Raw genomic sequence first — 13,144 nt, forward strand, 5'->3', positions numbered from 1 at the left:
CATCGGCTATCATCTTTCTGATATCGCTAAGTATAGGAGAAAGGAGGGAATCCAACATATACACACGGTTTTGTACGGCTCTACAAAATCGTGAGATGACTATACCTGCACCAACAAATAAATGAATATTAACTTATTAGATTTAGTCAAAATATTGAATTATCAAGTAGAGAAAAAGTTTGTATCAAACCTGAGAATGGCCATCATAACGTTGTTATTGACCTCATTTGAAGCTCTAGAGAGGATTGAAATCTCCTCTCCCCCAAATTCAAGATACTGAGGTCTATGTTGAATCATAACCCTAACATTAAAAGAGCTTCCCAATTCTTCAAATGAAGCCATGTTTGTAGAGTTGAGGTCTTCTATCCCCTTTGACTCTTTGATGGCATTCATTTCGCACTCCTCTGAGCCATTATCTATTTGCCTTGTGGGAGGGTCCATAATGTCACCCTTAATGATTGCTCGAATGGTACATGTTATAAATCCGTAGAGATGCAAATTCGTATATGTTGACAGTGTGGTGTCATTTTGTATCTCAAAAATTTGACCAAGTACCAAAAAGCAATTATAGCCCAGCCTCCATCCACAATTATAGATGTGGCTATCCTCTTGATGTGATACCTGACATGTTATATACTCTATTTGTTGTGCCAAGTCACATTGCCACATTACTATGTCGATAGCACCTACTAACTTTCGAGTCGATCCGCACATCAAAACATATAACAACAGTGAATATGTGCATTGCATATCAATCTACATGTCAAGAAGTGACGACAAGTGTAGTCTATACTTACTATAACACAGTGCCATGGATGGATGTCATTGAGTTGGCAAAGAAGCACTTCTTAGCAAAGATGTCCACGACTACCAGACTCCAATGTGAGCTGCATTATCAATAAATAATAATTACTATGTTTGAGACAATTCTAGCAATGCAATAGAAAAAACAAGCAGGGTTTGATGCTTACTTCTCATAATATGCTGTAAAAAAAACTCATGCCTCATTCATAGGAATGTGCTTCAATCACTTGCAAACATCCTCTATGGTTTCTTCTTTGTTGCTAAGCACTTCCGAAATAAGAGGATCGAGCATATATGAAACGCTTTGTATATTTTGAGGAAAATTTGCTATAACATTACTATATTTAAAAAAAAAGTATTAGCTTCTTGGGTTTAATCAAAATAAGCAAAGTATAAAGCCAAGGAAAAGGCTGCATCAAACCTGAGGATGGTTGTAATGAATTTGACATTAACCTCTTTCTTAGGATTCAAGAGGATTAAAATCTCTTCTTCACCAAATTCAAAAAAATGAGGTTGTTGTCGAATTAACAACATAGCGGTGAATGAACTTCCAATCTGCTGCAATAGAGTCATATTTTCATGACTCATCTTATTGAGAGAGTAGTCTACATCGTATTCTTCTTCACTTGCAATGTCTTCTACATCCTCCTTCTGCTATAAAAATATAAAATAGTTATGCGATGTACACATCCCAAATAAAGGCTTAAACAAGCAGATAAGGTTTCATACATGCTTTCATTAGAGTGAGTCTCTCCTCCTCTTGGAGTAACAATTTAAAAAGTAAGGTTTCATACAAGCTTTCATTAGAGTGAGTCTCTCCTCCTCTTGGAGGAAAATTTTAAAAAGTTATGAGATTTACACATCCCAAATAGAAATAAAGATTTAAATAATCATAGAAGTATAAAGATCACATGCTTTCATTAGACTCAGTCTCTTCTCCTCTTGGAGGAAAATATAAAAAAGTTATGAGATTTACACATCCCAATTAAAGGCTTGAACAAGCATACAAGTATAAAGATAAGGTTTTATACATGCTGCAATGTAGTCATATTTTCAGGTTGTTGTTTCCCAATGGTAGCAATTAGATGTTGAATACTCTTAGCCCGAAACGCTAGTAGATCGGCTTTTGTATATGATTCCATTTTGACTGGTAACTCCAAATCAAAAATATCTCTAAGAAACAACATGCAGTTGTAGGCAACTCTCCACCCACAGCTGTGCCCATCTTTTTGCTCCACTGGTAGACGTCGTTTGAATTCTACTTGGTCTTGTTGCTCCGTGGTTGTTCTAATAGCAGATACTAGTCGATATGCAGCATTGTCCATCATGACATATTAAATATATTAATATGTCATGATCATAAGATACAAAATAAGAAAGTAATAAAAATATTAAGAGAATAATTACCTTGGGGAGTTGGCATGATAGCCTTCCATTGAATTCACAAACCACAAACGGTTGACTTCAAGGTCCCAAGTGATCAGACTCCAATGTGAGCTACACGACCAGAATAAAAATGATTATTGTTTTACACAAACTTGCCAAAGGAATAGTAAAAATAAGGTTAGAGTTGATACTTACTCCTTATGATAAGGCATAAAGATGACTCGCACCCCATCTAAATTCAAAGGGCTTAACCAGGTACAAACATCTTCTATAGTCTTTTGAGGAGAGCTAAGAATAGAAGAAAGGAGAGCATCGAGCATGTAGATACGATTCTGCACTGCACTAGGAAGAGCTGAGAAATAACTACACTGCACCAAGAAATAAAAAAACGTTAGCTCATAGAATTGATTTGCATTCTGTACTAGGAAACTGATTATGTAACTACACTGTAAACAAATAAACAAATGTTAGCTCATTGAAGTAGCAACAAATAAACAAACGTTACCTGAGAATGGCCAGGATAACATTGTCATTAACCTCTTTTAAAGGATTGGACAGGATTGAATCCTCCTCTCTACCAAAGCTCAAATACTGAGGTTCTTATTTCAAAACGATCCTAACTTCAAATGATCTCTCCATTTTATCCAATGTAGCTAAATTTGCAGAATGGGTCTCTGTCATATCTTGTATTCTATGTTTGCGGTCATTCTGCTTTTCCATGGTGTCTTTAAAGCTCTTGTGCTCATGGGATTCTTCAATCAAATTTAGAGGTGGTTGCATTACTGAAGTAGAAGGGAGTGCCTCCATATTGACTTCATCCATTTCTTCTCCCTCTATTGCCTGTAAACAAATATGAGAGATTAGATTCTTTAAATTTAAATCTTATTTAAAAAATTGTATTTAGTTGAGAAATAGAGAGTTCATACTGCTAAGTATTGTCGTAGTGGCCTTTTTACATAACCCTGCGAGCCATAATTATCAAAGAAGGCATCATCATCTTTCTCTTCATCCACCAACCTCTCTCTGAACGGGTCATGTAAGTCCATCTTTTCATCATCATCAACTAGGACATTATGATCTTCAAGGTAATCATCCATGTCATCAGTGTCCTTGTGCTCTATCTCTTTTTCATAGCCTGTGGTTAGATCTACTTGAAGCTGAAAATAAGCCATGAAATGCTTGTTTTGAATAATATTTGTGGAGTTGCCTTTTCTGAGGAGATCCTCAAATAAATATCCCATCCTGCACAAGGTGACCTCCCAACCTGCCGATAGCAAATTCTCCATCATGGTAAGCAAGAGACTCCCACTTTTTGCAGGACTTCCATAGTTGTTTTTTTGATAATGTATGGACCTGGGAATATCTTGCTCTTCTAGCATCAATCTCAAATTATTTGAATTCCCTCTTATGTTCTTTTGTAAGGAGTGATCAGGGTTGGGACTCTGCATACACAAAAAGAATGATTCAAGAGATTGAATCGCTATGCCACATTCTCTCTTGCCTCTCTTTGCTGCATAAACACCACTATAGATCTTCAAATCTGATGAATACGCTCGCTCTAGAGTAACCTGCATGGCTTCTTTGTCTTTTTTATCAACAAAAATGACAATGTTGCAAATTGCCACTTTGCTAATGGTGGTATATACTATTCTATCAATGAAGTTATGGATATCATCGCTAGAAACTTCATTGATAAAGAATAGTTGTGGCTTATCCCATGCTGACTTATTCTTGATGAAGTCATCTTCTGAAACTCCCCTGAAGTTCACAAGCTTTCCAGAATCTGCCGTAACCTCTACATTGAATTGAAAGCTTTGCTGCATATCTATCGGCATCCTTATCTCGCTGATTAATCTTTCCACATATGCAACCACCTGTTGTGGGATTTCTTTTCTCATGTAAGAGGTTACTATTTTTGACCCATCTTCATCCTTTTTAATCCACCTGTATGCCCATAGCTTTACCTTGGGTGTTGACAAAGAAGCTATATGCTTGACCACATTATAGTCAATGTTACAATGAGTAAGTGGAATTTGTTTCTCTAACAACAAATACTTAATGGCACTATGCACTGCATCACGCCTCACCTGTACATTGTTGCATTCTTCCATGCAGTGGTCTTTGTCTTTCTTTTCAAAAAACCATTCTTTCTTTAAAAGTTTTTGTGTTGCCATGGATGCATACTTGTTAGGTAAGTACTTTATAGGCCTCCACATCCTTGCCATCAACTCCTTCTTATCCATTACCTTTGACTTTTCAGAGATAAACAAAGGAGCTTCATAGGTCAACTGTCCACGCTCACAAACAATGCACGTTTCAAGCATCTCATTAAACACTTCAACAGGACGAAATATGATAGAAGTGTAGTCGGCATATCTGTCCCTCACCACCTTGAGGCTTGTCATATTTTCTTCTCGCTCTTGAGTTCCCCTAGGCACAACTGCACTCAAAGAAGTATAGAAGTTTGTGAGTGTGTCGGCATCTGCTTTTGTGACCTTTCGCTTCAAATCAGGATTTGGAGAACCAAATGTTGTCCATATAACCCTTGCCTTCTGTAAGACCTCTGATGTTGAGGATATCTTACGCTTTCCATGGACATAATGATTAAGTCTTTTGGACTCAATCAAATACTTGATCTCATGCTTGAATATACAGATTGTTGCAGGATAATAATGGAATGAACTTATCTTTGCAAATTGTTCTGAAGTGAGTCTTTTGACCTCCTTTGCTTCTTTTGCAATCTGATTACAAGCATAAGCCCAATGTTGACCATCAATGGGCTAGAATTTGCAATGAAGGAGGAATTCCTTCTTTGCTTCCTTTAGCATATTCTCACCTTGTGCCTCTTCGCCTTGTTCATGTGGAATATTTTTAAGAGTGTCTTTAAAGAATCGACTGAAGGTTTCCTCAAAATGTGTAGGCCTTGTAAATGTTATTTGATCCAGAAAGCTATTTTTGATTCGACAAAACATTATTGGGTGCAGGACCACATTGCTTGCCACAGGTTTCTTTCCATCTCTCAAAGCCTCGTATATTTGCAGTGCATAGGATATATCAAGGCTTAGGCTATTAGTAAAGATAGCTGCAGCTTCCACATCTTTGGCATTCACAAACCACATCCTTTGACCCCAGATATATCCCACATCATCATCTGTTACTGCTTCATTAAGACGCAGATTAAGATTTTTGATTGATGTGAGTTCATCCTAATCATCTTCAGCCTCGGGTTCTGAGTCTTCTTCATCTTTCTCTTCTTTTAACCGTTTTTCATCCACAGTATCTCTCTCTACAGTGGGACGATGCCTTTTTTTACTACTTGGAACCGTGGCTCTTGTAGTACTAGGCTTTTGCATTTGATGTCGTGGTTTGCTAGCAAGAGCTTTTAGCATAACTGTAGTGGATCGACCTTGATCTTCTTCAATTCTCGTGCACTCAAGGCTTGTGTTTCATCATCCTTAGCTACATCCACCATTTCTTGCTCTAGAAGTTTGCGCTCATGTTCTACATGTTTGTGAAAGTGTGCATGTTCTTCTTGTCCCTGCATTGAAGTTTGAGCTTGATCTCCTTCATGTGAAGATCCGTGAATATGAGGAGCAAATTGTGCATCCTGAAAGTACTCAAACATTATCTTTGCATGCATCCTTTTTGCCACCACACTAGGAAATTGCTCCCAAGTATATGCAAGAGCCTCCAATGCACTTTGCAGCTCTGGAAACTTTGATGGTTGAGGAGGAGGCATCACAAAGTTCTTTGAGTCTCTCCTTGACACAACAAAATGAAGATCGCCAACTTCAGGATCTGAACTCTTTGTGAAAATCTCCATAAAATTCTCTTTTGGCTCTATCATTATGCCTACTACAAGGCTTGAAGTCATATCTTTTTTGAAGAAAGTAGCATCCCATGGATCTTCAACATCATTGAACTCCCTTTTTGACATAAGTAGAAAGAGTCTCTTTTCCTTTTGATGAAGAAACCAAGCTCTTCTACCCATGTGATATCGAGTCCACCTACCAAAGCCATTGGGGCTATATTCCTTTCCTTTCAAATTCAAAGTGACATCAGAGACCCATGCTCTAATCTCAGAGTCATTTAGGATAGCCCCCACATTAGTTGATTGCTCCATAATCCTATAAGAAAAGATAATGAAGAATTTAGATACATACATGTCAAGTACAATATACAACGCTTGATACTATAAATGTGGGAAATAGCCCAAAAGGCTTTACAAGGCTTCATATGGCAATAAATGTGACCAATAGTGGAGAGGGCTTTACAAAGTATTTTATAGCAATAAATGTGGGAAATAGCCTAGAAGGCTTTACAAGGCTTAAATATTTGTACAAATGTAAAAAAATTATCCAATAAAGCTTTACAATGAAATAAAATGTCCTCTAGTGATAAAGCTTCACTTTTCGTGAAGACACATAATCTGTCCATCCATTGATTTGCCCTCTAGTGATAAAGCTTCAATCTTCATGATGACATGTAATCTGTCCATCCATGGATATCTGTGCACTGATACCCAACTGATGCAATCCTCGGGGGGGTCACTTAGTGTAATATGTCTATATCACGTGCATTCAAGGGTTCTTTTCTAAATCCCTATGTAACCTATTTGTAGTATTTCCTAGTATCCCCTCTGTAAATTTTGGGAAATTTTATAAATCCCCTTCTGTAAGTATATTTATTTTCCTAGAGGAATTTTAAAAGTCCTTATGTGAGTCATACACTACTACTTTTGGAGTCCCTTTAGGTAGGATGAGATATTTAGACTACCTGCATTATTTGAATCTACACTTAAAAAATTGAGGTACCGACTGCAATAATGGGCAATGCATAAGTTTAAGATGGGTTTGTGTCTTGATGATGCCATAAGGCAAGAGAAACAAAGAATAAAGACATATGTGAAAAAATTAAGAGGAACAAATATCAAACAAGACAAATCATGTGTGCCGTACACCAAGAGCAAAGAATTGTGCAAAGTCACTTGAAACACGTAAAGAGCTCAAGAAACAACCTTTACAAAAATACTACATGAAAGATTCACTACTACACACGCATCCTATTACGACGTTTACGTACCGACGATTAGCGCCCGCTTAGCGTTAATCGTCGGTATAAAAATCGGGTGTCGTAAATCGTCGCTATATAGCGACTTTTAATAAGCGTCGTTATATAGCGACGTTAGTAATGGTCGCTATATAGCGACTTTGAAAGGTCGCTATATAGCGACTTTAGTAAAAGTCGCTATATAGCGACTTTTAAAGGTCGCTATATAGCGACACTGAGACTATATTATAGCGACGTTTTACAGAGAGGTTTTTTTTTTTTTTTTAGCCTTAAAATTTATTTTCTTCCAATGACAAAATTTTTTAAATTTTCATACATGTTTGAGCTCATAGAGAAATAAAAAATGAGAGCATGTACATCAAGCCTTTGAAGCTCATATATTCATGTCCAAGTTGGAGATGAGAAAAATCAAATTAAATAAGAGCATTTACATCAACTGTTTCATCTTGAGCCAAGTCTAAGGCGCCAAGCAAGTCTATCTCCAACTCTATACCGAGTTGATCTCCTATATCATCATCGTACTCTAGCATCGTACGTTCACCTAAAAGTATTTGATCATCTTCTTCAATTAAGCTTAAGTGTGGTGATTGATCTTGACGATTGTTGTCTTCCTCGTCAATATCGTGATCTCCATCCTCCTCCCGTGCGATGTCATTATGCGCATCTTCCTCTTGCCTCATATGGTGATCTACATCTTCTTCGCTAGATTCATCAATTGGATCCGGATTTGGTAGTGGCATCTCCATATCCACATCTCGATCTTCAAAAATCTGCTTACTTCGTGGTGCAACTTGGATCACGTACCACCATCTTGGATCAAAACGATCCAGATGAAAAACCACCTATATTGAAGATGAAAAATCACGTGCCAAATGTTGTCAATTATATATATATCAATGGACTTAAAAAACGAAAGCTTCGACTAATTAAATCATTAGTATGCACCTGCTCACAGTGCTCGGGAAGAACAAAAGTATCACTTTCATCGGTCCAATGTTTGGTGGAGTCTATTGCAAAGAGACCGCTACCATCTTTTCTCACAGTTGCATGGGGACCGTTATAAGTAGTTCTAAACCATTTTACATCAAGAATGAAAATAGTAAATCGTCTGAAATCAATTTCATAGATGTCGCGTATGGTTCCACAATAATCCAACTGTGAGGAGAGAAGATTGGTATCCGAAGCACTTGCTCGGCTATCTTGTGTGAAGTTAGCCATGACTCCACAATCATACGTGACTCTCTTTGAATCGATGCGTTCTATGCGAAAATGTCGTCCATATGACCATAATGCACTGTACTTTTTGTACTGTAAAAGAGCATCATTAAAACAATGAAGATGCACCTATTTTATAGCATATATTGCCACAAATAATTACTTAATTACATCAAGAGATAAGAAACTTACATGCACCATACATCCAGATGATAACTCCCGCTCGCGCTCGTTTATTGTCTCTCCATCACGTTCGGCTTTACATATAGCTAGTTGTAGCCAATCAAGTGACATGTGAGTAGGGAGAAGAGCCAGATCTCGTGGATATGGTTGTGATCGCCTGTACATTACTCTGAATCTCGTCCTTGCATTTATTCTTTCTGCTTTGGCCACTTCATATCTCTCAATCCACTTCTGCATCTCAGGGCTATTGAGGATACAAAACTTATTGAATTTCTCCATTTGCTCTTCGCTCATCTTTCTTTCAATCCCTTTTCCTTGGGGGACCTCGCCAATGATGCGATCATCATCCTTGTTGTGCCAAGCTTGCGGCATATCAGGATCCGTGGATGCAAGAAACTCTGTGATATATACTAATGACTCTTGCACAAGCCATCCCTCTGCCATGCTTGCTTCTGGTCTTGCTCTTTGTCTTACAAACCCCTTTAAAGTTTTCATAAACCGCTCGAGAAAAAACATCCATCGATTATGAACGGTACCTGCTATAGCCACCTCATCAACTATGTGCACAAGCAAGTGGACTTGAGTTGTCATAATGCTTGAGGGAAAGTGCTTCTCAAGCAAGCATACGGCTTCGATGGATTCCACCCTAGCCTTCTCGATGCTCGATATAGAGATCTCTTTTTGAGATATCCACCTATTTCACATGTCCATGCATATGTAAGATATTTGAGATATCCACCTATTTCACATGTCCATGAAGAAAATAGATAATGCGAATTGATAGTAAGCATACCTCACAATACCACAGATCTTGAATATAGCATTTCTAACATCTTCTTGTAAGCACCCTTTTATTGTAATTGGAAGGATGAACTATCAAAGCAACAATGAAATCATGTCAACAATATAACATAATAATAATTACGCTAATGCATCACTATTATCGGTACACTAATTCTACTTAGAATACCTGTAAGACCTTGTGCCAATCATGGGACTTGAGGCCACTAAGCTTATTGTCCTTTGAAAATGCTCCTTTCAAGCAACGCATGTACCCTGTCGGTGTTTGAAAAGAGGCAATGTCTGCCTTGATCGCTGCCTCCTCCCTCGTAGAGAGGATCCACGTTGCTTTCGGGAGGACAACTTTTCCTGAAGCATGCACTTGGGGCCACAAACGAGACATCCTATTCATAGCACGCAAGTCTTCTCGCACTCCTCTCGAGTCCTTGGAACCAACCAAGTGTGCCCAAATGGTAGCCCCCACATTCTTAAAGATATGCATGGGATCCAAGAGATGATTGATTTGTAACTGACCCCAATAAGGAAGCTCGTGAAAGATCGATAGCCTCTTCATACCAGGAGGAGGTTCCTCTCCATTCTCCCTCCAAGCTTGAATCCAATCACTTGCTTTTAAATATGATGGTGGTGGATCAAGCTGACCTCCACGTGCGAGATGGTCGAGCGGAAGGTATCGAGCATGACCTTCATAAACATTTTTCCTCATGTGTTTGGAGTAGCGTGCAAGCGATTTCAGAGCGGGTCCACAAACAGGACAAGCATGGTACCCACTTGTAGCAAGCCCTGCACGCGTGCATGAATATGTTAGTACAAGACATGCGTGCAAAAGAGAGTAAAAAAAGCATAATCCCTCATTGTACATGTAAAGACATAACCACGTACCTGCGCACTCTCCATATCCTGGGTAGTCATGCATGGTCCACATCAAGATACCCCTGACGGAAATATCATTGGTATGCCTAGGAGCTCTGGAAATATCAAAGACCTGCACTCCTCTCCATAATATCTGTAACTCCTCTATCAAAGGTGCCATGTACACGTCCATGTTTCTTGCCTTGTACTTTCCTGGCACAAGTAGTGCAAGCATGAGGTGTCCCTTTTTTATTGTTAGCCATGGTGGGATATTGTAATTCACCACGACTATGGGCCATGTCGATGTCGAGCGTAACCCGAAAGGATTCACGCCGTCCATGGCTAGCCCAAGATGTAAGTTGCGTGGCTCTCTCGCAAAGTCCGGCCACTGATTATCTATGTGCTTCCAAGCCGCACAATCTGCGGGAATCCTCAATGTGTGATCAGTGGACCGATGAGATGCATGCCATGTCATCAACTCTGCTATGGATTTGCATCGAAACATGTGTTGTATTCTTGCAATGATGGGAAAGTGTCTTAAGACCTTTACCGGTATCCTCTCACCCTGCAAGTCATCTCTATATCGTTGTTCCCCACACTTTGGACAACTAGTCAAATCTCCATGCTCACGACGAAAGAGAATACAATCATTACGGCAAGCATGGATGGTATCATAATCCATACCCACCATTGTTAGCATCTTTTTCGCTTCATCTCTTGATGCGGGCATGGTATTTGGTGCAGGCAACATCTTTTGGAGCAACCTATGACAAAGACACTATCCAAATGATGATTCTCAAAACAAACAATATCCAAATAATGAGTCAATCAAATTAATGCAAGGGCTAACCTCATTAAGGCCGAGACACTTGTATCCGACCACCCATACTGTACTTGTAGATTCAAGATTGAGAGACAAGCACGTAGTTTAGACATCCTGGCACCCTCGTACAATTGTGTTGATTGCAACTCTCGCATTTTCACCTCAGACTCTGACATCACGTGTACGTGGGATGTAGTGCCCCTAAAAATGGAATCCATCATGTCGACCATACCCTCGTCGTCATCTGGGAGACTATAGTCTTGTTGAAAGTGAGAAGGTATATGTGTACCCTCGTCACCCTCGTCATCCTGTCATAAGCTCATTCGTGTAAATAGAAGATCTTCTAATTCCGGGTATACAATAAGATTGCGAACTTAAATAGCTTTGACTTACCGATGATCCATCAACATGTGCAACACCAACGGGGGGTACTGGTTCCGGCTCCTCCCCATACATCCGCAAGTGGCGCATGATAATACGACGTTGATGTCGTACTTCTCGCTTGCAATGAGTGCAATGACAATATAACCTCTACGTAAGCCACTTCGTGCTCCCGGGCGTTGGCGCATCATCGGATGAGCTTCCACTCGTCCCTTCCATCTACACTTATAAAACCAAAACATAAGCATGAAGAGGAGATGTACACAATTATGAGCATAGCATGTTTAATTTGAGCTTCTCTTGAGGCTATATAAAAAGAATGACATCGCTATATAGTAAGGATTGAAACAAAAAATCCTATATAGTAAGGCTATGTAGTAAGAGGAGATATTGACAATTATAGGCATAGCATGTTTGAGTCACAAGAGGCCTCATTAAAAAACAAACAGTAAGCGTCGCTATATAGCGACGCTCTGTTCCGTCGCTATATAGCGACGTTTTTAATTGAAAGCGTCGCTATATAGCGACGTTTTCAATTAAAAACATCGCTATATAGCGACGAATAAGCGTCGCTATATAGCGACGCTGTGGGTTAAAACCCGAAACGGCGAAACCCGCGGCGTTTTGCTCAAAGCTTTCCTAATCTCTAAACTAAGCTCTCCAAAATCTCCTCCCACCTATTTTCACTGACCTCCCATCTATTCCAAGCAACCTCCTACCCTATTTCCCACTCCTCACCCTCCTCCTACCTCTTGTGCACCCTCTCTCTCCTTTTTCCCTCTTTGGTTTCCAGAAAGAAAGTTCTTCAAAAGGTGAGTTTTTTTCAACAATGTAGGTTGTTTGTTTGTTAGCTTTGGTTTTGTGAGTGTTTCTACTTGTATTGCTAAAGTTTTAAACTAGTTTTCATGCTTGATTAGAAAGGATTCAAACAAAAAACGAAATTTCAAGAAAGAAAGAAAGAAACTCACCTCTTCTTTCTGTATTTCTCTTCCTTCTCTTCCTTCTCTTCCTTCTCTTCTCCTCAATCTCCTCCTTTCCTTGTCTCCTCAATCTTCTCTTTCCTTGTCTCCTTTCAAGAAGTTGCTTTTGTGATCTCCTCTTTCCACTAACATCTTATTTGAAAAAATGGGTTGTTTTCTCTCTTTTGTAGGGCCAGTCCACTACACCGAGCGGGACATAGTCTCTCTTTTGTGGGCCCAGTCCACTACACCGAGCGGGACATACTTTTACAGGTAAGTGCTTCCTCTTCTTTCCATTTAAGCTTTTTGTTATTTGCATTTGCCTGCAGCTAGCGCCTTAAGCGCTAGCTGCAGTGATGGGCGTAGGAACCCTCTCTTCCCCCTTCTCCTTTTCTCATTTTCCCCCTTCTCTTTTTTCCCTCTTCTCTTATTCTCTCTTTCCCCCTCTGTCTTTTCCCTTCTCTCTTTCCTTTCCCCCTTATTCTCTATTTCTGCATCCCTCTTATTCTCTTATGCTTATGCTTCTCTCATTCCGCATAAGCTCCTCCTCTATTTCCGCATGAGCATAAGCATGAGCTTATGCTTATGCTTATGCATAAGCATAAGCATAAGCTCATGCTTATGCTCATTCATGAGCATGAGCTTATGCGTAAGTTTCCGCAAGAGCTTATGC

Source organism: Dipteris shenzhenensis, chromosome 21 (assembly GCF_047967505.1).
Source record: "Dipteris shenzhenensis isolate YYH24624 ecotype China chromosome 21, Dip_SZ_1.0, whole genome shotgun sequence".
NCBI classification, from domain to species: Eukaryota; Viridiplantae; Streptophyta; class Polypodiopsida; order Gleicheniales; family Dipteridaceae; genus Dipteris; species Dipteris shenzhenensis.